Genomic DNA, 27112 nt, shown 5'->3' with positions numbered 1-27112 from the left:
TATATATGGTTAACCAGCATGAAAGTAGTGGTGGAGAAGAAGCTGATAAAGGAAGTGAGGGAGGGTAGAATGCCAGTTGCCATTGGACAGGGTAATCATATCATCCTTAAGGGAGTTCACAAAAAAGAGGTCAGTGAGTTTTGTGTAACTCAACATTTGTCATGGTCAGAAGTGTTTTTTCGTGAATACTTTTATAGTGGAGGATGTGGCATCAGTGAAGTATATAAATGTAAATTATGCCGTAGAACTTGTAGAGTGATGGGGGCTGGAGGGCTGATGTCAAAAAGTGACATTGTCAGCTTTTACTTTGTTGCTAGTACACTGGAAGATTTTGAACTGTTAGGCATGCAGTTTTAGGCCCAAGATTTTGTTTATAAGAAGTTGCCAAAAGGCTGTTCTATCTCTGCGTTGTTTGAAAAATTCAGCTCCTTTTTGCAATGGTTGTTTCCTTTGTCACTGGCGTGTAATATGGGCTGCATTATATGGATGACTTCCTTTTTAAGGGAGGGCAGAAAGGAAGGTATTGTGCTAATATTGTAAAGAAATGAAATTGCCTTTGTTGCCATGGAGGCAAGGGTTCCAGTGGAGAAGGTGAATATGTTGGAATTCTTTAATCAGATGTCCAGGCGCAAGAGTTGCAAGTATTGTTGGGCCATTTAAATTTTGCATGCCGAGTGGTGAGGGCAGGATGGACTTCCAACAGAAGGTTGGTCTTACACCAGCAGGATGTCAGTTCCATACCCCAGGGCCTATTTATCTGCAGGACTAAGGCAGATTGAAGTATGAGGGCAGCATTCCTGACAAGGTTTACCAAGTGTCATTGCAAGGGCTGGATGATGTAGCAGAGTGGTCTATACAGATTTTTTTCAGATATGGCTGGCAGTAGTGGTTTTGGATTGTAGTGGCAAGGGAGGTGGCGTGTTAAGCAGTGGCCTAAGCATTGAAAGTGGAGGGCAGGAACATTGCCTTCCTGGAGTACTTTCCTTTGGTGGTAGCCCTTGGGCTGTGGGGTTGTTTTTTCCAAAGTCAAAAAGGTGAGGTTTTAGAGGAAGGGCATGTTCCAGGAATAGCCAATGGCATTGCTTATGCATTGTTTCTTTTGCATTGGAGGAAATTCTATGGGCTTGTCCAGGGAATGGAGAAGAGGAAGACACTGATGCAGAAGCTAGAGAGAGGGGTAATAGACAGAGGAAAACTTAGCCAATACTGTTGACTTTACTACAGAGGATTGTATCAGGGGGTTGGCTGGTGTGTGTTACTGGTAAGGAGGCATTACGCTTTTCATTGTTGATGGTGTTGTTACTGTTCAGGGCATTTAGGGTGGCTGAGTTGGTAGGGATTGGAGTGACTACAAGTCCGAGGAGGCAGGACATGATTTAACAAAGTATAAGGCAGATCAGAGGGGAAGAGGCAAGGTTGTTCTGTTGAAGGAATACTAGAAGCAGAATGTATGCCCAATGTGGAGGTGGGGATATTTTTTTTGGGTGGGTTCGGATGGTGGCGGGTGGAGTTTTGTTCAAGAGTGAAGCCAGAGGGTATCACGTTTCCCATTGCTGTTTGTTTTGCATAAGGGTTTACAGTTGTTGGATTTACCAAAGAGAGAATTTCAGACACATTCTTTTAGGATTTGAGTGGTTAACGAAGCTAGTTGGAGGGGATGGTCAGGGGTAGGCTGATGCACAATCAGAAAGAGTGCAATTCAAAGGGAGGATGGAAGCATGGAAACAACAGGCCAGGAGGTACCCCAGGTGACCCCCCATACACCCAGGCACCAGCCAAGTGAATAAACAGAAGTCCCAAGAGAAGGAAAAGAAAAAGAGAAAATGTTGTTTCAGTGAGGAGCAGCACAACATCAGGTCAGAGAGGTGACAGAGCACCAACACCAGCTCTTCGTCACCTCCAAATTGCCAATTGGTAGGAGAGAGGCTATATGGCAGCAATTAGTGGACAAAATCAACAGTGTGGCAGAGGTGAAGCGAACTGTCACGGAGTGCAAGAAGTGCTGGGATGATTGCAAGCGCAGAACTAAGGAGAAAATGGCCAGGAATAGAAAGACAGCCCTAGAAACTGGAGGTGGAAGTCCAGCACCACAGGAGGACCTGGAAGAGATGGAGGAGATGGTTGCAGCATTCATCCCAGAAGAGGTGGTCACAGGAATACAAGGACAGGACAGCACAGATTTCCAACAACCATCACAAATGCAGGGTAAGTTGCATGTGGGAGATAACTGCCAATTTTACAAATGCCAGAAGGTGAGGCACATAGGGCACAGTCAATGCATGCTAAAGAATTGCAGCGGGACACATTGCCCATGAATCAAGAAGCACTATTGTGATGCTATTAATTGTGTTTGACCAATGACTTTGTGTTTCAGCACTGCGCATATTAGTTGCTCAATGTTCACCAGTAGCACTTGTATGTTTTGTTCAGTTCAGCCGCCTATTGGCTTTGACATTGCCTTCACCATTACATTCTGTATTCTGCCTATTGGCTTTGACATGCTGTATTCAGTTAACTGCCTATTGGCTTTGACATGATATTAGACATTACATTTTGTATTCAGCTCAGCTGCCTATTGTCTTTGACATGATATTAGACATTGCATTTTGTATTCAGCTCAGCTGCCTATTGGCTTTGACATGACATTAGACCTTACATTTGATATTTAGGTTAGCTGCCTATTGCCTTTAACGTGGAGTTAGACATTGCAGTTGAGAATCCAAGCTGTATTTTTCCAAGCTGTGTTTTTCCACAAGATGAACCAAGCTGTTTTTTTCACACCAGACTAGACCTGATAAGAGAGAGTACATTTGGTGTTTTCCTTTCTGCTCAGGCTTGGGAAGAGGAGAAGTCTAGGAGATCTGGCCAGTCTCCAAAGGCTTGCGTAGTTTTCCCGAGTGTGAGAGGAGGGGGCACGCTTTTGTAAGGATGACTCGGGGCTACAGTGAGTTAGGTTCGAATCTTCTTGACTTCAGGCTGGAACTAGGCGCCAGTTGCCAGTCTCCTGTTTGGGTAGATAATCTCTTTCTCGCAGTTGACCGGAGTCATCAACTTGCAGACCCTAGAAAGATGAAGCTGAGTTAGGCCCTGCCGCCTTGCTCAAACGGTGATGAATTTAATTTTTATGCTTTGCTAATATAATCTGCTGTGTACATTGCAACTGAGAAGTACTGTGATATATTTTGTTTTCATTGCTGCGACTACTTTTACTCTTTTGAACGTGTGCTTGAAGTCTATTAATTTGTCTCTCAAGAACTTGTGGGTGGGGAAGAATTAACAACAATAAAGGTCTTCTTTGAACTCAGAAGTGCATTCAGAGAGGTTCTGTAAGCTCCGATAGGAGATAAGTAGGAACGCAGAACATTTTTGTACGGGTAGTGGGGTCGAATTATAGATTTCTACTTGCACAATTTAAAAGTGTAATTGTTTTTTGATGTGTAGAGAATTACAGAAGCACGGCAGACCATGTTTGAAAATGCATGTGTAGTTAAACTGCCTGATGGTGCTGTGAGAAACATGTTTTCTTTTTGTGATAAAGCGTATTTAGAAAATGTGCCTTTTGGAAGCAATGATGTTCCTTTTGTTTTTGACAGAAGGATTTGGATACTTTTATCTGCTTACAGAAAAATGCAGGAGAAATGTAGGCAGTTGGAACATGAAAATAAGAATTTACGTAAGCAAATTAGCCAGAATACATTAATGCAAGATAATGCTGAAATGTATAAAAATGCTGTTTTAGAAGAATCTGTCTTTTCCCATTCCAGTAATGAGGGGGTTAAGACAGCTGTGAGACAGTCTGAGCCTCCGTGTGAGCCAGGTTTTTTGGCAGTCGAAGTGCATTCCTTAACTGATAACAGGGAGAACAGAGCTCAGAATGTGATTTACGTGGTACCATCGCAAAATGTGCAGTTACTGGCACAAGTAAAAAGAAAGATTTTAAAGTTTCTTAATGTTTGCACTAAGCAAGAGACACCGTGTTTCATTTGCTTGTTTGATTTTTGGAAACAGAATAGCCCTCATCTGAGTGAAATCCTAACACTTTGGTATATGGTCACTAGGAAAAATTATATGCAGCTGCGCGCTTGTGATTTGTCAAATGAAATAATGCAGACTTTAGGTTTCTGCGCAGTGCAAGGGGGAAACACTGATTTACATGTAAATCAGGAACAGGGGAAGAAAAGAGTGCCCCTAGCTAGGATCATGCACTGGATCTGGTACATGCAAGACAGGGCTAGTGTACCACAGGTAAAAGAGTCACTAGTGAAATTGAGTGCACCATTTGAATTCATGTCCACTGAGGATAAAAAACATGTTTGTTTGACTAATGATTTATTGACTGAAATGTTGTTTTCTGGCACAGGAGAAGGAACAGCGTTGTACAATGTGTGTCAGATTTTAAAGCGAGAGCTGCGTGAGATGTGTCATTTTTACACTGATTCTTGGTTCATTGCCAATGGTTTAGCCGTTTGGTTTTCCACATGGCTTGCACCTAACTGGTTCAATTCCCTTGCAGATGTTAAAGAGAAAAATTCAGAGCCTGAAGTGTACACCCAGAATTCTGACTTAGTGGGGATGGCTAAGTGGGTGCACCAGAAATGTGAACAGCTGGGAGAAAAATACACTTTCAGGTGGGCAGAGATGAGAGAGATGCACATTCCCCTAGATTTGATAAAAACTCTGCAGCACGCAGAAGCGCAATCTGTCCCACAAACAGTCACAGAGCAGTTGGGGAGAGGAAAGTTACCAGGACAGATATGGCAAATTGATCAGGTTTTAGGGGGAGTGATTGCTGTAAATTACCAAGGAGAAATCAAAATTATGTTGATAACTGGAAAAGAATCTGATTCATTCATACAAATTGGAGACAGAATGGCCCAACTTGTCAAAAGTGCTGTGACTGGAGGTTTGGTAAAGAATGAGTCTGCCCCAGCCCTTCTGACAGTGCAAGAAAAGGGAAGCTATGGGGCAGCAGATAAAAACCTCAGTGCTGAGGTGTGGGTTGAAGCCCCAAGTGACCCTCCAGAACCTGCAGAAATTATAATAAAGGGCCCCAAAAACGTCCTGCTGATAATAAGACAGGGAAAAGAGGAAGGGTACATTTCAAATGACAAATGTTATTTGCAGGAAAAGTCATACTTGTTTCTTTTGCAGATCCTACCACGTACCGCCACTGTCCCTGAGTGTGCTGTGTGGTCCCCCTTCGGGTGTGTGCGTGTGGGGTCGGGGAAGGGACCGAACCCCCAACCTGAACCTGATTGAGCAAAGTGCAAGCACCATGGATCCATTTTGCGCAAATGGCACCTTCAGTTCAAGTTCAACTTGTTTGATTACATTCTTCCACTGGAACTAAGCAACCTTAAGAGTTAACTGTCTGTGTTTTTTTTTCGTGCGGAACTCTGACTTTCGCTTACATTCCAGCAAACCTTTCAGGTGGACCGTGCACCTTTACATGAGTAGAACTCATGCTACATCCAATTGCTATTTTAGAGACACTATCATCTCATTCAGAGTATAAAAGTTTCAGTCTTTTCTGTGTAGATGTATCTGATGTGAAAGGTTATGAGATCAATATGTTAATCCCCTTCCATTGCTTTACAGTGATTGCTTTTATCATTCAAATCTGATTTGCTGATAATGGTTTTTTTTGTGCTGATTTTTTTTTTTTTTTTTTTAAACAAGAGATATGTGAAACAAAAATTCATTGGTCATAGGGTGGAATGTGATGCTATTAATTGTGTTTGACCAATGACTTTGTGTTTCACCACTGCGCATATTAGTTGCTCAATGTTCACCAGTAGCACATTGTATGTTTTGTTCAGTTCAGCCGCCTATTGGCTTTGACATTGCATTCGCCATTACATTCTGTATTCTGCCTTTTGGCTTTGACATGCTGTATTTGTGGTATTCTAGGTTAGAATGGGGTTTAGAATGTGAAGGTCTCCCAGGAGACAACGACAGTTGGTGGACTAGAGAAGGAGAAAGAGAACAGGGAGAGAAACTGTCTGTGGGCTGTGGTGTTTCTGTATTACGAATATCTTCTAAAATAAACGTACTTTACCTTAAGAAAGATCCGTGTACTGACGAATCTTTCACTGGCGACGACGTGGGATCAATTCGTTTTGAGACGTGCTCGAAGAAACACGAAGAAACACCTCAACCAGGACTACGTAATCGCTTGCGTCTTTGGCTTCATTGCTTTTGGGCACTTGGAGCGGCTCAGCGCACCTCCGGAGCTGCTGTATTTGAAGTCCCTGGGTACTTTTGTTGTTTTCTGTTGTGGGTGTGCCGCGAGCGTGTGGAGCAGACGAACAGACTCTCGTGCCATGCTCAGGTAACGAGCGCACGCGCTGTTTTTTTTCTCTCCCTTCTACTTCCTGTTTTAACGCACAAAGCGTGTCAAGCCTCGCTTTCACCCAGACATTGTGGCAGCCATCTGTTTGGAGTGGTTTCAAAGCTTACAATTGCATTTAAGTAATCATCCTGGCAGACATATTAGAACGATTTTTTTTAGGATCAGTTTCACAATTACTGTGACTGTTTCTTCTATTTTATAGAGTTTTTTACATCTAACTCTGTAAAGATTTTACAAAATGCAGAATGTTACCTGCCCACCGTTTTTTTTGTCTTCACCTGGTGAACCACTGATTCCATGGAGAAAATGGAAAAGTGTTTTTGCACACTATGCTCGAGTTTGTGGCACATCCTTAAGTGCAGAAAGAAAAATGTCTCTTCTGATGCATTGCTTAGGTCCTGAAGGACAGGAAGTTTTTGAAAATCTACCTGAACTTACAATTGACGATGCTGGTGACCTCAATGATTTCGAAATTTGCATAAAAAAGCTTGACTTACACTACCTACCCAAAATTTCAACAGTCTTAGAGAGATATCATTTTGGGAAAAGACTGCAAAGATCTGGAGAATCTGTTGAAGAGTACATTACAGTACTCAGAAAACTAGCTTCCACATGTGGTTTTGGCAGTAGTAAGGATGAGCGTCTGAGAGATCAATTCATGTTGGGCTGTAACATCGACAAAGCAAAAGAATCCTTTTGGACTAAAGACAATCCGTCACTTCATGAAGTTGTATCTATTGCAAAAACACATGAACATAGTTTAGCTTGCCTTGATGAAATCAAGAAGACAAATTCTCAAACAAGGGATGATGAAGTCCATTATGTCAGTCAAGGATGTAGTCTACGAGATAAAATGGGCTCTCAAAAAGGAGTAAAAGATAATTTTAGTGACCCAAGAGTTAAGAAAAATGTACAGGGAAAATGTTATAGGTGTGGGGAGTTTGGTCACTATGCCAATTTCAAAGGTTGTTTAGGTTGGAAGGTTGTCTGTAAAATTTGTGGCAAAAAGGGTCATTTTGCTTCATGTTGTAAGAATATTAATTTAAAAAAGAAAAATGTTCAAGAAATAACTTTGGAAGATGAAGATTCTCCAAAAGAGTTTGTTTTACAAATAAAAAATGGAATTAGTGGGCCAGTAGAAGTTGTGTATATTGAGGGAGTTTCTATACCTATGATGTTTGATTCTGGAGCTAAGATCACTCTAATTCCTTTGAGTATTTTTGAAAAACATTTGAGAACTGGTGTTAAGTTGTTCAGATCAGATATTTCTCCAAAAGGATATGGGGGTGAACCCATTAAGCTGTTGGGTTATTTCATAGGTTCCATTCAGTACATGGATAGATTCACAGCTGGTAAAATTTACATCTCAGTAAGAGGAGATTCTCTTATTAGTTGGTCTCATCAGAGAGATTTAAGGGTTTATCTTGATCCAAATGAGTCTCCTTCAGTTAGGTTGAAAGATTTAAACTGCATTAATACTGTGGATAAAGGTAGACCATTTTATGAACAAGAATTCTCTGGTCTTTTTCATCCTGAACTAGGCTGTTTGAAGGGATATGTTCATGAGATCAAGTTGAGGAAGGATGTAATTCCAGTTGTTAGCAAAGTGAGAGGTGTTCCCTTGATGGTGAGAGAGAAGATGAAAAAAGAATTAGAAAAACTGGAACAAGAGGGAATAATTGAAAAAGTGGAAGCCACTGAGTGGTTGGCTCCAGTGGTGATGGCAGTAAAGGCTAATGGTGAGCCAAGACTATGTATTGACTTGAGGGAGCTGAATAAATGTGTGATAACAGATCACTATCCCTTACCTAATATTAACGAAATGTTAGCTCTTCTTAGTAGTGCTAAATGTTTTTCATCCATTGACTTGACCTCCGCGTACCATCAGATTAAACTTCATCAGGATTCTCAAGACTTGACTGCTTTCATAACGCCTTTTGGTACTTACAAGTTTCTTCGGATGCCTTTTGGTTTAGTTTCTGCGGCTGCAGTTTTTCAACGAGCTATGGAGAAAGTTCTTGAAGGAATCCAAGGAGTCAAAATATATCAAGATGACATATTAGTGTATGGTGAGAACATTTCTGAACACAACATGCGAGTTCGCCAAGTTCTTCTGCGATTAAGGGAAAGTGGCCTAACGTTGAAAGCAGAGAAATGCAAGTTTAATCTGGAAGAAATTGATTATTTAGGTCACAAGATCTCTGCTCTTGGTATTGAACCAAGAAAGGGCTTAGTGGATACAATTGAGAATCTTGCAAGTCCTACGTCAAAAGAGGAAGTAATGAAGTTCTTAGGGATGGCCGAATTCTACAGTAAATTTGTAGACAACTTTGTGGAAAAGACCAAAACCATTAGGGAATTAGTAAGGAAGGGTGTTACGTTTCAGTGGGATAAAACATGTGAAGATGAATTTAAGAATGTGAAACATCTCTTGAGGTGTGCTCCGTGCTTGCAAAGCTTTGATCCAAGTCATCAAACCATCATCATGGCTCATGCTAGTGCAAAAGGTCTTGGTGCTGTGTTACTTCAAACCCATAATGGTGTAGAAAAAACCATATTGTTCATCTCAAGGTGTTTAAGGGGAGCAGAATCAAATTATTCGGTAATTGAGAGGGAAGCGCTGGCTGTATTTTGGGCTGTGAACAAACTAAGGAAGTTTGTTTGGGGTAACAAATTTCTTGTGAAAACTGACCACAAACCACTGAAGGAAATTTTTGAGAAAAAAGGGCTAGATATCATTTCGGGTAGGATCAGGAAATGGGTAGTGGCTCTTCAGGAATTTTCTTTTGAGGTACAATATATACCAGGTGCGCAGAATCTTGTTGCTGATTGTTTTTCTAGACTTGTGAATGAAGTCTCAGAATCTGAGGATCAATATGTTGAGAATCTTGATGAATTTGATGTTTGTCTGATTAGGGAAGGAATAATTAGAGAGAGTGAATGGAGGAGTAATTTATGTAATGATGCAGTGGTACAAAAGGTTCTTAAAAAAATCAAATATGGTTGGGATGGCACTGAAAAACAAGATCAGCATTTATGCGGTTTTTGGAGGGTCAAAGACGAGTTGTCCTCTCAAGAAGGTTTATTACTGAGAGGTACTAAACGTATTCCTCCAGAGAAATTAAGGGATGAGCTAATATCCTTAGCACATGAGAGTCATCCAGGGATCTCGAAGACAAAGGAAAGATTGAGACTTGCATATTGGTGGCCGGGTATGGATGTTCAAATTGAGCGGTGTGTTAGGAAGTGTGTGGAATGTTCCAAGGCTGACAAAACCTTGATGTGTAGAGTTCAACCCATGGTGGTGAGGGAGCTACCCAGTAAACCATGGCAGGAGGTTTCTTTAGACATCCTGGGACCTATTAGATATTCCAGCGTTGACAAGTATGTTTTGGTGTTGATAGACATGTATTCTAGATGGCCTGAGATTGGGATCACCTATTCAGTAGAAACTCAGGTTGTCATAGACTTTCTTAATCAGATCTTTGATAGGGAGGGGATTCCTTCTTCCATTCTCACTGACAATGGTGTGCAACTTGTTTCTCAAAACATGGAGAGATTCCTTAGTAACAAGGGAATTATACATAAGAAGGCTTCTCTCTATCATCCTGAGACTAATGGCATGGTGGAGAGATTTAACAGGGTGTTAAAGGAAACCATTCAATTGGCCCTGGCTAATAACAAATGTTGGAGAGAGGAGATTTTAAACAAAATCAAGAATTACAGACTAACTCCACATACAAGTACAGGTCTTACACCTTTTGAATTGTTTAGACACAGAAAACCTAATACGCAGATGTGTCCATCTTGGGTTAACGACAAGGTGGGGTTAGAGCAAAACCTGGGGTGTAGCTTAGAACATAAAATAGACAGGGAAATTAGGAAAACTCTTGAAAGAAAGGCGGACTTTGACAGACGGATGGCGGTAAAGAAAATTGTGATTTCAGCGGGTGATGTTGTTAAAGTGAGAAGTCCGCGATTTGGTTTATCTAACACTCATTCTAAATTCTCTTCTCCTCTCAAAGTGATAAAAGTCATGAAGAATGCTGTAAAGACAGAGGATCATAGGATTTGGAACATTGGGAGAATTGTAAAAATCTCTGGGGATGGTGATGGAAAATCTGGGAAAGTGAATGAAGAGAAATGTGAGCAAGGGGATAGCCATACTACACTAAGAAGAAGCTCAAGGGTCTCTAGACATCCTAAAGCTCTAGATGATTTTGTTTTCTCAATGTAAAGAATATGTGCAACAGAGTTATTTCATTACTCTAGGGAGAGTTGCATTTATTATTTTCTTACTTTATATGTGTTCTAATGAATGCACTGTATTTAGTATTATTTAATGTTTCTATTTTCAATTTCAATTTCTATAATTGTACTGTATGTTGCGGGTTTTTGTAGCATTGTGTTAAGAATACATATTTGATTTTTTTAAAATTTTGTTAATGAGGGGAAGATGTGTGGTATTCTAGGTTAGAATGGGGTTTAGAATGTGAAGGTCTCCCAGGAGACAACGACAGTTGGTGGACTAGAGAAGGAGAAAGAGAACAGGGAGAGAAACTGTCTGTGGGCTGTGGTGTTTCTGTATTACGAATATCTTCTAAAATAAACGTACTTTACCTTAAGAAAGATCCGTGTACTGACGAATCTTTCAGTATTCAGTTAACTGCCTATTGGCTTTGACATGATATTAGACATTACATTTTGTATTCAGCTCAGCTGCCTATTGGCTTTGACATGATATTAGACATTGCATTTTGTATTCAGCTCAGCTGCCTATTGGCTATGACATGACATTAGACATTACATTTGATATTTAGGTTAGCTGCCTATTGCCTTTAACGTGGAGTTAGACATTGCAGTTGAGAATCCAAGCTGTATTTTTCCAAGCTGTGTTTTTCCACAAGATGAACCAAGCTGTTTTCTTCACACCAGACTAGACCTGATAAGAGAGAGTACATTTGGTGTTTTCCTTTCTGCTCTGGCTTGGGAAGAGGAGAAGTCTAGGAGATCTGGCCAGTCTCCAAAGGCTTGCATAGTTTTCCCGAGTCTGAGAGGAGGGGGCACGCTTTTGTAAGGATGACTCGGGGCTACAGTGAGTTAGATTCGAATCTGCTTGACTTCAGGCTGGAACTAGGCGCCAGTTGCCAGTCTCCTGTTTGGGTAGATAATCTCTTTCTCGCAGTTGACCGGAGTCATCAACTTGCAGACCCCAGAAAGATGAAGCTGAGTTAGGCCCTGCCGCCTTGCTCAAACAGTGATGAATTTAATTTTTATGCTTTGCTAATATAATCTGCTGTGTACATTGCAACTGAGAAGTACTGTGATATATTTTGTTTTCATTGCTGCGACTACTTTTACTCTTTTGAACGTGTGCTTGAAGTCTATTAATTCGTCTCTCAAGAACTTGTGGGTGGGGAAGAATTAACAACAATAAAGATCTTCTTTGAACTCAGAAGTGCATTCCAGAGAGGTTCTGTAAGCTCCGATAGGAGATAAGTAGGAAGGCAGAGCAACTATTCACACATAAGCAACATATGTACACACTCCTTGGTTGTGCCATGCACCACAACACATACACAACCTGGAAATACGTCAATCACCACTGCTATACACCAACTTGTACATATGCAGCACATTGGAAGGAAGGCATGTTTAATTACTGTACCTGCATATAGTCAAACGTACTCTACCTACACAACTTAGACATCAGAGACAATGAAGAAGGTCAATACCATTCCTGGGGTTATGTCATGGTGGTGTCTCCTGCAGAAACACTTCTCTACCGCCATGTCCCATTATCGAAACATGTGTGCTGCATTTTACCGCATACATTAAAATGGCACCTTAGCTAACATTACTTGTACATGCAAGGAAGAAATACCACCCTTCACATATACAAGACATCCCCACAAGGCAGCCACTTCCTAATTATGCTGCATCAATGCCTGTAGGAAGAACTAATCTGTGCAGCTGCTGTGGGAATTTCATGGTGATCCCGTCTCACAGTAAAAATGGTTGAGCCACACATATTGATGCTGATCAGAGCTGTGCCACTAGAGAAAAATTTGCACTACAGATTGCAATCTGTAGAACACTACACATACAGGGTGAACCCACAACAACTCTGACACAACCATGTGAGCCACATAGGAATGGAGAAACAATCACACAACTACAACATATGGTGTATGTCTGTGAACATCATGGTGCACATTATCATGTTCATGCATGGAGAATGGAGCACGGGCAAGTTTGACGTTGGTAAGACAGCCGGTGCGGTCTTCCCTCCACGTTTGGCATTATGAGTTTCACGCTGGGATAGCGGGTGGAAACCGTGTCTCCTCATGTCAGCTCTGTGGGGAAGTTACCACAACATTGTTGCTGGATCAAATAGAGCCAGTGCCAGTCTTGAGGTGCTTTGAGTGTGACAGCACAAATCAGGCAGTGGAAAGCACAAAGGGCTGTGGGGCACACCACACCACTTTACCATCAACCTGTGCATGGCGGTTGGACCACCATGCAAAGGGTAGTGGAAAAGCGGGATCATAATCTGGAGGGTAGTGCTGACTGCAATGCTGGGCTGGTGTGACAAGACAGTTGGCATTGCCAGTCCGTTAGCTGGCGGTAACCTGACAGTGCCAGGCCAATGGCCTGTGGGGCTTTTCTCACGGTCCAAACTTGCCAGTTCCACCTGCACTGTTGGCAGTGGTTATATTGCCAATGGCAGTCTGGTGGTCATAGGACTGCCAGACTTGTAATGGGAGCCCATGTGTGCATTTGTATAAATAGTGCAATATCTCCATCAAACTAGCTAGAGGCCGTGATCAAAGTTGAAAATAAGTCAACTGGCTAAGTCCATAATTTAGTGGCATCAGGTACTGTCATGTACAAAATGCTGTTCACATCAATAAATGATACCCATGCCGGCCATCCCTGGGTCCACCACTGTGCAAGTAGTAAATTAGCTGCCCTGCCAAAATGCTGCATCCCTTGCACCATAGTGCAAGTTTGGATGTGTTGAGGGAGAGATCATAGTTGTTTAGGAGGAGCACCTTCCAGCACAACCAGAAACAGAAATGGCAATATGCTAGGTCCATGTGTGCTGTGGAATGCAGCATACATGCACAAATTTAAACATGATGAGCAATCAAAGTAAACTTCATCTTTGCACCTTGGTAATGCCATCCCTGGGGTGGTGTAAGATATTGGTGCCACGTGAGGTGTATGAAAACACGGAAAACTGGGACAGGGGCAAAATACAATGTGTGTTGGTGTGACTTGACCATCGCAACAGCCAATGCAAGTTCTCCCATGCAAATTGATGCATGGGAAGCGGCCATAATAACAAAATGGTGTCAAGACACTAGAAGGGAATACATCACACCTTGTAAATCTGACGCAGACTATTGCGCCACCTGAGCTTCCCTTTATGTGACACTCAGGAGGGGCAAAGGGCTGATAAATAGGACCCATAATGTACAAGAACAATGTTTGGGCTGTAAGTTGTCACTGAGCCTCCAATGGCAATTTAATGATGAGCCATGTCAACTGCCACAACATAGAAAGATTGATTTTACACCATCTTGTTGCAGAGGATGATGGCTCTCCTGCTGATCTGCCTGTCCTGGCATTCACCGATGACCTAGATGACCAGCTGACAACCATCAGCCAACAGACTCTCCAGGATGTCCTGGGATCCCTCCAGACACCACCTCCAGTTGCAAGGAGGACACCCAATGTTGTGGCCTCCCCAGATTACCCACCCAACACCCAAAATAAACTACCTGACAGTACAAACACAGGACTCAGGACTCCGAGGACCCAGAGACAACCTTCCAGAGGACATAGGCAGGAGTCCAGCAGGAGCTGGCCAAGCAGGTGCAGGTGGGGATGGAGACCGTGGCAGGCAGCCTAGAGAAGTACGCATGTGCCTCGTGACAGCTAATGAACACACAGCTGCCATCTGAGGCACACACTTCCCACTGCATGGAGTCCAGCATTGTCTGGTGGACATAGCTGCTGCCATGAGGGAGAGGACACAACAACTGCCCATGCAAACTGGCAGCAGCATGACAGACAACAAGCTGGACTCCATTCCGCGTGAATTGGCTTCCCTCAGGGAAGAGACATCTGCCTATCACTGGGATGTTGCAGCTATATTGAAAAATCAGCAGTTCCTCCTTGCTGCAGATGTCATATCACAATGGTAGCTGCCAGGAGTTTTTACTGCACATCTTTAAACCCTGAAGTGTAGGTGGCCCCCTCTACCTCTCCACCACCAATGGTACAGGAGGCACCACATACATCAGAGGATGAAGATGTGGAACAAATTACTTTTACTCAGGAAAGTATCCGGTTGCAACAGTCTGTGCCACATGGGTCGTTTTCTCTGGGCTAAGGATTGTGTCAGTGTTGTCACAGTAGGATATGTGGACTCTTCACCCACCCACTGTTGATCTGTCTGCTATGGACTGTCATTGTCTCTCACTTACCAATTGCCAAGTTTTGTTCCTCCACATTTGTTGACACTACTCAGAAGCATGTCTCATAACATGTCCCTCAACCCTGGACAAATGGGGTTTCTGACCTTGATATTGTAAATATCTCACTTTCACACTTCAATTTGTAAATAAACATCTGGTACACATTTAACATGTCTATGTCTATTGTGATCCATCTGCTCAGCTAAATAATTGCAATGTGTGAATCCATCTCGTTGGTCACAGAATACTAGTACATGAGTGCAGGACTGTGGGGGCACAGAGCTACATACAAGGATCCTAGCATGACAAATGTGTATGTTGGTGTTAGTCTTGGCATCCTTGGCGTGGTCTCCCCTAACTTTCTGCCTCTGTTTCCCAGGTTGTTGATGTGTTCTGGACTCTGTTTGTGCTGTTTTTGTTACTCTGGGCACGTTACCACTGCTATCCAGTGCTAATGTGTAAGTGCTCCTATGTAAAATCGATGTGTAATTGGCTTTCCATGATTGGCATATTTGATTTACTAGTAAGTCCCCAGTGCACTGGAGGTGCCCAGGGCCTGTAAATCAAATGCTATTAGTGGGCCTGCAGCAATGGTTGTGCCACCCACATTAGTAGCCCTATAAACATGGCTCAGCCCTGCCACTGCAGTGTCTGTGTGTGCAGTTTTTAAACTGCCAGGCCTAAACCTTCCCTTTTCTTACATGTAAGGCACCCCTAAAGTAGGCCTTAGGTAGCCCCATGGGCAGGGTGCAGTGTATGTTTAAGGTGGGACATATAGGCCCTCATTACAACCCTGGCGGTAAATCCCGCTTATTGCCGTGCTGAGGGCCGCCAACACACCGTGGCGGGAATCCACTGCAGGTATTACGACCCACATCTCGTAATCCGCCACAATACAGACACCCACACAAGTCCGCCACACCAAAGGTCAGTGATATACGGGCGATAGAAAAACCTACACTGTCACGCCAACAATATTGCATCTAGAAACTCTGGCCTTCTGTGTACTCGTAAAATGTTTCAACACAAATTGCGCATATTGCAGATATATATATATATATATATATATATATAGTAAACACCATAAAAGGATTGTGCACCATGAATGACACAATATGGATTCAGGAAACAAATCACATAACTTGTCAAATTGAATATTACACAATAAATATTTTAGAATAGTGGCATACAATAAACAACATGAAATAAACTTGAGGAGAGAATCATGCGTCTTGCCGATTCAAGTGTCACCATGTAAAATACCAAGAAATGGTAGCACGCAATGAATATCAAAGTCAAATCATCATTAATCGAATTGCACGTCTTGCCGATTCGTAAAACATGATGTAAATGTCAAGAAATAACAGCTCACAATAAATAACAAGATCAAAGTACAATGAAACGAATCGCGCTTCTTTTGCCGATTCTTAAGCCACCATGTAAATGTCAAGAAATGGTAGCGCGCAATGAACATCAAAGTTAGATACTCATGAAACGAGTTGCACGTCTTGCCAATTCATAAAACATCATGTAAATGTCAAGAAATAGTAGCGCACAATTGACAACAATGTTTAAACACCATAAAACGAATTGAGCGTCTTGCCGATTCTTAAGCCACCATGCCAATGTCAAGAAATGGTAGCACGCAATGAATAACAAAGTCCAAACTTTATGAAACAAATCGCGCGTCTTGCCTATTTGTAAACTACCATATAAATGTCAAGAAATGGTAGCGCGCAAGTAATCTGTTACTCATTTAAGAATTAAACCAAGAATATGAAAATTCTCAATAACGGTGTCGGAACAGTCCAACAACCATCTTACCGCCTGGAACAATGATCACCAATGAAGGATGAAGGGCAGAAGACTGGAAGATCCAAATAGGCCGCCGGGACAGGAGCTCAGGAAGAAGCTGCTGCTCTGCACCGGGACCTCTGAATAGTGAGCACTGGGAGTTGGGTTGGCTCTCTTTTACAGAGTCTTGGCCCAGCCCAGAACCACGCCCAGGCATGTTGCAGGGAAAGTCTCTGGAAGGCCCTGGAAAGGGACCACACCCTAACACACTCTGAAAACCTGTAGCAATACATTGCAAAGGAACAGTATTTGTAAGCATATTAAAAATAAGTTTTCAGGATTGAACTCTGCAATGCAAAAGGTTAAACCACAACATATCAGCACAATGCATAAATTACGTTGTTTTGAGCGTGCTGGGTTTTTGCATTTTTGTCGCCAATAGAGTGCGTACTGCTCTGGTGTTGACAGTACTCCCCTCTCCCAGACGCGCTCTAGGGCCTGGTTTGCTTGGATTAAGATGATGAAAGCGTCTCACAAGTACTGGAGCATGAACATCAGATGCGGAAACCCATGAGTTACTTTCAGGACCATAACCTTTCCATGAGATTAAGTGTCATAGATTACGCCCTCTCAGTTTAGAATCCAACACTTTCTTGACTTCGTATTCTTCTTCCCCTTGTACTAGAACAGGAGCTGGTTGAGGGTGGACCTTTTGGACTGCCTTTTCCAAGAGGGAAGTGTGGAACACTGGATGAATCCGTAGGGATCTGGGCAATTGTAGTTTATAGGTCACCGGATTGATTTGCTGAAGGACAGTATAAGGACCTATGAATTTGGGGTTAAACATGTGCTTCTTTTTGAAGTCTATATGTGTGAGAAACTGGGGCTGATTGCAGAGGCCCCATAACTTTTTGCCCCCATTTTCCACTTTATGCTGGTGTTTTCCTGACTCTGATGGTGCCCTGGGTACTGCTAACCAGTCCCAGGGCCTGTGCTCTGTGTAAAATGGATATGCAAATTAGGCTAATTATAATTGGCTAAGTAAACCTACCTATAAGTCCCTAGTATATGGTAGGGCATGTAGGTTTAGGGACCACAGCATAGGTGGTGCACACCTAGGTGCATTGCTGAGGTGCCCAGTGTCATTTTAAAAGCAAGCCTGCCTTGCTGGCTGCTTTTAAATTAAAGTTATATGCAAATTCGACTTTGCAATTAAAGGTACTTCCAAAGTCTTAAACTACCTTATTTTTACATATAAGTCACCCCTAAGGTGTGCCCTATGTGCCCCTAGGGCTGGGTGCCATGTAACTATAAGCAGGGACTTTATAAAAATAGATTTATAAGCCCTGGTGAGGTAAAAACAGCCAAATTCGTTTTTCCCTCATTGAAGTAAATGGCCTTCATAGGCTAGAATGGGCAGACTTTATTTTAAATTTTAAAGTCTCCTTAAATGTTACATACCAAGAATTTGGTATCAAATTGATTGTTGTAATAAATCCCACAACTTCCAGTTGTTGGATTTAATATAACTAGTTCAGGTAAAAAGTTTAGACTTTACCTAAAAAGTTGCCAATTTCAGCTCTGCATTGTTTTTGCTGCTGTGCTCTGATTGGCCAGCCTGCAGCAGCTTCTGCCAGGCTGCCTTGATGAGGTGTGAAGTGGCCAGGCTTCACACAAAGGAATGTGCTTGGGGGAGAGAATCTCCCCTCAGCAGATGGTGAGGCAGGAAGGGGGAGGGCTGCCAAACTGGTCTTCAAAGGCAGAGAAGGACATTTGGAGCACCCAGCAACACCCCCACATCCTGCAACCCCAGACAATTAGGTGCCCCCTTGATTAGATTAGGAGAGGGCAGGAGAGGGGTGTGTTTATGATTTTTAGCCACACCAGTGGGTGGGCTCAGCCAGATGTAACCTCCAAAAATCAGATTCATCCATGTTGGATTTTTAGAGACTGTTGCCTTCTGGGATGGATTTTTGCCACACTTCCCAGGAAGTGGTCATCACAGGGGGACGACCCTGTCCCTGATTGGAGGACCAGGGCCCCCCTGCTTTTCACCCAGGAGCAAGGATAAAACTGGCAGACCTGCACCCACGCCTCAGATCCCCACCAAATTTCAAGAAGAAAGAACTACAAGGAGAAGAAGGACTGCCCTGCTGGACCCCTGGCCTGCACCTGGACCCTGCACTCAGAAAGACTGCACCAGCTGCACACTTGGGCTTCACCACAAGAAGGACTTTGCCTGGCTTCCACTGGTTCAAGGAGGGACTCCCTGTTTGCTACAGGTGAAAAATTGCTAACCAGAGTCCCCTGCACCAACTCCTGAAAAAGTGACCAGCTGACCACTGTCCAGTGGCCAAAAAGGAGTTTGCGCCAGGTGTATTCTGGGAGTTGAAGTCCGCACTTCCCAAGGACCATCACAGAACTTCTGGACCCTTGGGGTGAGCTGTGGACCCCAAAAGAACCTTAAAAGAACATCTGGGTGAAGCCCCAGAAGTTTGGAAAAGATTGGAGAATTTTTTTAAAAAGCTCCATAAAGTGACCGACCTGACGCGGAAATTCTAGCCGGCTTGCCTCAACCGCGACCCGGCCTGACTTCGTTGTTCGTCCCGGTAAAGAAAAACATCCAAAAAAGAGACTAAGTCCGAACGTAAAAAGTTGACCGGGACCTTCCAGCCATCGTATCCGAGAAGGGCTCCACGGACGTCGGATCAAGATCCAGGTTTACCCCGGTCGAAGGATTTTCATCTCGAAAAAACGACTAAGTCCGAAGGTAAAAATCACCACCGAGGAAACCGACTTCGCGTATCCGGACAAGGGCTCCAGGAGGTCGGATCCAACTGGCAGGTTCGTCCCGGGGAAGAAAAACATCAAAAAAGAGACTAAGTCAGAAGGTAACTTTTTAACCGAGGCCTCCCGCGACCTGTAGCCGAGCAGGGCTCCATCGCGGTCGGCCTGAAAGTTTGACTTTGCCCCGGTCCTGGTGCAACCAGATGACCCGATTGGCGCTTTTTGTTTCTAAGCGCTAGAAAATAATAATACTTTAAAAATTCATATCTCCGGTTCCCCTGAACCGATTTTAATCGTTTTGTGTCATTTTAAAGATAAAAATATAAGCTATTTTTATAAATTGGTTTTGGATTTTTAAACTGTTTCCTGTGTTTTATTTAATTACTGTTTTGTGATATTTGAATGCTTTACACTTTGTCTCCTAAGTTAAGCCTTGACGCTCGATGCCAAGCTACCAAGGGTAGAGCTGGGATTAATTTACTGAGACCTAACTGTACTTTTGTGGAGGTTTGTGGCTTGTTGCTAGGTGTAGGTACCTACCTGCCCTACCAATAACCCATTTTCCAACATAATTGGAAGCAGCGACGGGATCCTGTACTTGTGTTCAATATCACGTTACAGTTTTAGATAAAACAAATTAAAAATCCTTTAAATTGTCCTAGTGCAAAAATTGTTTTTAATTTTTAATTTTTTTTTTTTTTTTTAAATTAATTTGGATTAATTTCAATTATTGAATTTTTGTAATTTTTCTAAATTCTTGTTTCCAATTTTTGCAAAAAGTTTTTGTTGACACAAAACTAGGGAACCATGGAGCTTGATCTGGCTAGCCTACCCACACTGACAGTAGTCCAGCTTAGGGGGTTGTGTATTGAGAGAGGGTTGCCTGCAACCCCTGATCTCAGGAAGCAAATCCTGATTAAATCCCTGACAGCATGGGCTGAGGCCCAAGAGGTAGAGACAGAGGAAGCTCCAGAGGGGGAAGAAAAAGAGGAAGATGCTAACTCTAACCACTCAGGGGAGGGAAGGCATCAGACCCCAAGTGAGGAAGAGGAGGAACGGTCCACAATGGATACAGTCACTAGGGGCAGACCCAAAGCTAGTGGTAGGAGGAGGGTCCTTTCAGGAGGAGAGAACCCATCCATCAGGGAAAGAGAGCTGGAAGCCCAGCTAGCCTACATAGCTTTGGAAGCAGAGAAGCTGGCCCTAGAAAAGAATAAGTGGGCATACAAAGAAAAAAGAGATGGAAGCAGCGATAAAGAAGCTGAGGTGTCCATGGGTGGGGGAGTTTGCCCCAGATTACCCAAGGGGGTGGTCCCTGCTTATGTAGAGGGGGATGACATAGATAAGTGGCTGGAAGCCTTTGAGAGGGCACTCCAAATGAGAAAGGTTAGGCCTCAATACTGGGGTTCCCTTTTGTGGGAGTTGGTCCCCAACTCAGGGAGGGATAGGCTTCTGACCTTAAGGGGGGAGGAGGCAGATTCATACCCTAGTATGAAAAGGTGCTTAGCCAAGAAGTTTGGTCTGACCCCAGAGCAATATAGAATGAAGTTCAGGGACACCCAGAAGGTCAGTACCCAGTCTTGGGTTGACTTTGTGGACACCTCACTAAAGGCACTAGAGGGCTGGATTATTGGCAACAAAGTAAATACTTATGAGGGGTTATACAATCTGATCATGAGAGAGCACATCTTGACCAATTGTATCCAAGAAAGGTTACGCCAGCATCTAGTGGACTCTAAGCTGACCAACCCTAGAGAGCTAGGGGAGGCAGCTGATGAGTGGTTGAGAACCAGGGTGGTTGTCAAGTCCCAGGGGGGAGACTCCAAGAAGGGGGGGACAGGTCCCCAAAAACCTAAGGAGGGAGGTGGTAAGCCCACCACAGAGACTCCCTCTGTACCCCAGAACCCTAAGAAGGAGGAGAGTAAATCCCACTCCCACTCTGACAATCAGAGACAGGGAGACCCAGGGTTAAAAAAGCTCTTGGACAGTAGGGCTTGCTTTGACTGTCAGCAGACAGGTCACTTCAGAGGAGATGCAGCCTGTCCAAAGAAGGTGGTTAGCACTGGGCTGTCCAGTGTAGCCATAGAGGAGGACTCCTCAGATGATGAAGTCCTCCTAGCATTGTGCTGGGAGACAGGACCAGATGGTAAGCTGGTGATCCCTGAGGGTGGGAGTAGGCACTTCCACCACATTCAAGTGAATGGGATCCCTACCACTGGCCTGAGAGACACCTGTGCCAGTCACACTGTAGTGAGTGACCGGTTAGTGACCCCAGACATGTATGTCCCAGGAAAGACAAAGAAAGTCAGGATAGCCACACGGGAGGTCACCTCTAAACCTGTAGCCATAGTGCCCCTAGAGAGGGAGGGTATCCTTGACTGGATTAGGGTGGTAGTCAGTGCTGACCTTCCCCTAGATTGTATCCTGGGCAATGACCTTCCAGAGGTGAGTCTGGTCCCAGATGGGGCGGTCGCCCAGGGCGCCCCCCCAAACCAAAGTCCTGGGGAGTCAGTCCCTACAGTTAGGAGACAGGGGTCCCCAAGAAAAGGAAAGAAGAAAAGGAAGGGTAGGCCACTCTTAAAGAGAGTTCCAGGGAGCCAAGGGCCTTCTGCCCCAGTAAGGGGGGAGCCCAGAATTGGCACTGGTGAGGCCTCACCTGACCCCAAGGAAGTCCTGAGTAGTCAGGCAGCTGTCCAGATGCAAGGTGTTGCCCCTGCACTGACAGAAGGGAGAGTGGAAGGAGGGTGTCTGCCACAGGAGGTGGTAGCCCCCCACTCTAGACAGCAAGAGGGGTGCCAGGACCCTAAAGATGCCCCTAAAGCAGCTCAGCCACCTGTCAGTGGAGAGCTTAGGGTGTGGTTCTGGGTACTGACAGCTGTCAGTAGCCTCTGCTGGGTGCTAGCCTTCCTGGCAGCACTGTACTTGGCCTGGGAGGCAGACCCCAAGGCCAATAGCAAAGTAGGCCCCCTGACCCTGTTGGTCATGGTGGGGTTGCTCAAGTGTTGGGTGACCTCTTTGGGTAAGCTAGGTCTTGCCCTAGCAAAGTTAGGAGTGGGGGAGGTGGGCACCTCACTACCCAAGTTGGCAGAGAGAGAGGAGGAAGACCCCCCTAGAGGGAAGTTTCAGTTTGGGTTGGGTCCTTTTACTGTTGGGATGGCTTCACTACCCAGAGGGAGTGACCCTGACAGGAGGATATAAGGCAGAGTAGGCCCTGCAAAGGGACAGCCAGTTTTCTTCACTGTCTTCCTCGCCTAACAAGCCAGGAAGACTCTCCCAGGGTTGGGCTGAGTCTCCTGGGCGTGTGGGCTGGGGGGGGGTTGTGTGAGAAACTGGGGCTGATTGCAGAGGCCCCATAACTTTTTGCCCCCATTTTCCACTTTATGCTGGTGTTTTCCTGACTCTGATGGTGCCCTGGGTACTGCTAACCAGTCCCAGGGCCTGTGCTCTGTGTAAAATGGATATGCAAATTAGGCTAATTATAATTGGCTAAGTAAACCTACCTATAAGTCCCTAGTATATGGTAGGGCATGTAGGTTTAGGGACCACAGCATAGGTGGTGCACACCTAGGTGCATTGCTGAGGTGCCCAGTGTCATTTTAAAAGCAAGCCTGCCTTGCTGGCTGCTTTTAAATTAAAGTTATATGCAAATTCGACTTTGGAATTAAAGGTACTTCCAAAGTCTTAAACTACCTTATTTTTACATATAAGTCACCCCTAAGGTGTGCCCTATGTGCCCCTAGGGCTGGGTGCCATGTAACTATAAGCAGGGACTTTATAAAAATAGATTTATAAGCCCTGGTGAGGTAAAAACAGCCAAATTCGTTTTTCCCTCATTGAAGTAAATGGCCTTCATAGGCTAGAATGGGCAGACTTTATTTTAAATTTTAAAGTCTCCTTAAATGTTACATACCAAGAATTTGGTATCAAATTGATTGTTATAATAAATCCCACCACTTCCAGTTGTTGGATTTAATATAACTAGTGCAGGTAAAAAGTTTAGACTTTACCTAAAAAGTTGCCAATTTCAGCTCTGCATTGTTTTTGCTGCTGTGCTCTGATTGGCCAGCCTGCAGCAGCTTCTGTCAGGCTACTTTAATGAGGTGTGAAGTGGCCTGACTTCACACAAAGGAATGTGCTTGGGGGAGAGAATCTCCCCTCAGCAGATGGTGAGGCAGGAAGGGGGAGGGCTGCCAAACTGGTCTTCAAAGGCAGAGAAGGACATCTGGAGCACCCAGCAACACCCCCACATCCTGCAACCCCAGACAGCTAGGTGCCCCCTTGATTAGATTAGGAAAGGGCAGGAGAGGGGTGTGTTTATGATTTTTAGCCACACCAGTGGGTGGGCTCAGCCAGATCTCTCCTCTAAAAATCAGATTCATCCATTTTGGATTTTTAGAGACTGTTGCCTTCTGGGATGGATTTTTGCCACACTTCCCAGGAAGTGGTCATCACAGGGGGACGACCCTGTCCCTGATTGGAGGACCAGGGCCCCCCTGCTTTTCACCCAGGAGCAAGGATAAAACTGGCAGACCTGCACCCACGCCTCAGATCCCCACCAAATTTCAAGAAGAAAGAACTACAAGGAGAAGAAGGACTGCCCTGCTGGACCCCTGGCCTGCACCTGGACCCTGCACTCAGAAAGACTGCACCAGCTGCACACTTGGGCTTCACCACAAGAAGGACTTTGCCTGGCTTCCACTGGTTCAAGGAGGGACTCCCTGTTTGCTACAGGTGAAAAATTGCTAACCAGAGTCCCCTGCACCAACTCCTGAAAAAGTGACCAGCTGACCACTGTCCAGTGGCCAAAAAGGAGTTTGCGCCAGGTGTATTCTGGGAGTTGAAGTCCGCACTTCCCAAGGACCATCACAGAACTTCTGGACCCTTGGGGTGAGCTGTGGACCCCAAAAGAACCTTAAAAGAACATCTGGGTGAAGCCCCAGAAGTTTGGAAAAGATTGGAGAATTTTTGAAAAAAAGCTCCATAAAGTGACCGACCTGACGCGGAAATTCTAGCCGGCTTGCCTCAACCGCGACCCGGCCTGACTTCGTGGTTCGTCCCGGTAAAGAAAAACATCCAAAAAAGAGACTAAGTCCGAACGTAAAAAGTTGACCGGGACCTTCCAGCCATCGTATCCGAGAAGGGCTCCACGGACGTCGGATCAAGATCCAGGTTTACCCCGGTCGAAGGATTTTCATCTCGAAAAAACGACTAAGTCCGAAGGTAAAAATCACCACCGAGGAAACCGACTTCGCGTATCCGGACAAGGGCTCCAGGAGGTCGGATCCAACTGGCAGGTTCGTCCCGGGGAAGAAAAACATCAAAAAAGAGACTAAGTCAGAAGGTAACTTTTTAACCGAGGCCTCCCGCGACCTGTAGCCGAGCAGGGCTCCATCGCGGTCGGCCTGAAAGTTTGACTTTGCCCCGGTCCTGGTGCAACCAGATGACCCGATTGGCGCTTTTTGTTTCTAAGCGCTAGAAAATAATAATACTTTAAAAATTCATATCTCCGGTTCCCCTGAACCGATTTTAATCGTTTTTGTGTCATTTTAAAGATAAAAATATAAGCTATTTTTATAAATTGGTTTTGGATTTTTAAACTGTTTCCTGTGTTTTATTTAATTACTGTTTTGTGATATTTGAATGCTTTACACTTTGTCTCCTAAGTTAAGCCTTGACGCTCGATGCCAAGCTACCAAGGGTAGAGCTGGGATTAATTTACTGAGACCTAACTGTACTTTTGTGGAGGTTTGTGGCTTGTTGCTAGGTGTAGGTACCTACCTGCCCTACCAATAACCCATTTTCCAACAATATGTTTTGTGGAAAGCCACACTTTGTCACCTGGTTGATATTGCGGTCCCTCACAATGTTTCTTGTCATAATGCCTTTTATATCTTTGTTTGCCTTTTTCTAAATGCTATTGAATCAGTTTCTGGGTTTGATGTAAATGCTGAATGGTTTCTGACACAGCTGGAGTAAGAGAACTTTCTTGAGTAATTGTGATGGGCAAGGTGTCAGGATGATAGCCAAATAAACCAAAAAGGGGTGTAACGCCAATAGAAGTGTGGAATGAGTTATTGTAAGCTAACTCAGCTAACCAGAGCATAGATATCCAAGAATGAAGTGCCCTTTAAGCGTAGGCACGTAGGTATTGTTTCAAAGTCTGATTTAGTCTCTCCGTTTGACCATCTGTTTGAGGATGGTGACTAGTAGATAGCGTAGATGTCACTTGGAGTGTTTTACACCATGTCTTCCAGAAATTGGAGGAAAATTGTGACCCCCAATCGGAGAGGATAACCTTTGGCAGTCCATGATAACGAACCACTCTGTTCAGTAAAATAGTTGCCAATTCACTGGAAGTGGGCAATTTTTTTACATGCGATGAAATGTTCATATTTCGTGAGACTATCTACTACCACCAGAATTACTGAATGCTGTTGAACCACTGGCAGACCGGTGATAAAGTCTAAAGAAATGTGCTCCATGGATGACTTGGGTTTGAAGTGGATGTAACAACCCTTTTGGTTTTGAATGACTTGTTTTAATGCGAGCACAAACTTCACAGTTGTTTACCATTGCTTTTATATCTTTTGTTAGGTTAGGGCACCAAAAATAGCGTTGGATCAGTTCAAGAGTTTTAGGAGTACCTGGGTGACCTGCCGTAGGTATAACATGCAACCAATGAAACACTATCTTGCGAAGTTTGGTAGTGGGTACGAACAAACGAGCGTCATGAAAGGGTACACCTTGCTTGATTGACCTTTTGGGATCTGCTTGGGCCCATGTTTGCCATTTTTCAACAGTCAAAGAGTTGCAAATTTCTTCAAAGAAATCTTCAATTTTTATGATACATAGAACCTTGTAAAAAGGAGCAATGATAGCTCTGGAGGCTTGAAATGCAGGCAACTAGGTAGACTCTTGACGGGAAAAGGTGTCAGCCTTGCGATTATCTTTACCAGGCTGGAAGGTTACTACAAAATCAAATTCGGCCAAAAAAAGCATCCACCGTAATTGCTGAGGGGTCAAAAGTCTGGTGGAACTCATGAATTGAAGATTACGATGATCAGTATATACTGTGACAGTGTATTTGACACCCAACAAATGATGTCTCCATTCTTTAAAGGTGTCACGAATCGCCACAAGCTCTTTTTCAGCAATGACATAGTTCTGTTCGGCTTCGTTCAACTTCCGAGATATATAAGCTACAGGATGAAGTTGACAAATGTCTTTATTTCGTTGTGATAAGACGGCTCCTATTGCTACATCTGAAGCATCCGCTTCCACTATGAAAGGTTGATTCACATCAGGATGAGTCAAGACTGGGGCAGTGGAGAAAGATTCCTCGAAAGTCGAGAAGGCTTGATCAACTTCTGGGGATGAAGCACTCTGGGCACAAAGCCCCCTCCAGAACCAGTGGAGAACAGCATCCACGTCAGTCCTTGGCAGGATGAAGCACTCTGGGCACCATGCCCCCTTCAGAACCAGTGGAGGGATCCATCCATTCACCCAGTCCTTGCCAGGATGAAGCACACTGGGCAAAAAGCCCCCTCCAGAACCAGTGGAGAACAGCATCCACTCACCCAGTCCTTGGCAGGATGAAGCACCCTGGGCACAAAGCCCCCTCCAGAACCAGTGGAGAAGAGCATCCACTCACCCAGTCCTTGGCAGGATGAAGCACTCTGGGCACAAAGCCCCC

Source organism: Pleurodeles waltl, chromosome 3_1, assembly GCF_031143425.1.
Source record: "Pleurodeles waltl isolate 20211129_DDA chromosome 3_1, aPleWal1.hap1.20221129, whole genome shotgun sequence".
Classification (NCBI taxonomy): domain Eukaryota; kingdom Metazoa; phylum Chordata; class Amphibia; order Caudata; family Salamandridae; genus Pleurodeles; species Pleurodeles waltl.
The sequence above is the reverse complement of the archived record's forward strand: the minus strand, read 5'-3'. Positions refer to the sequence as shown.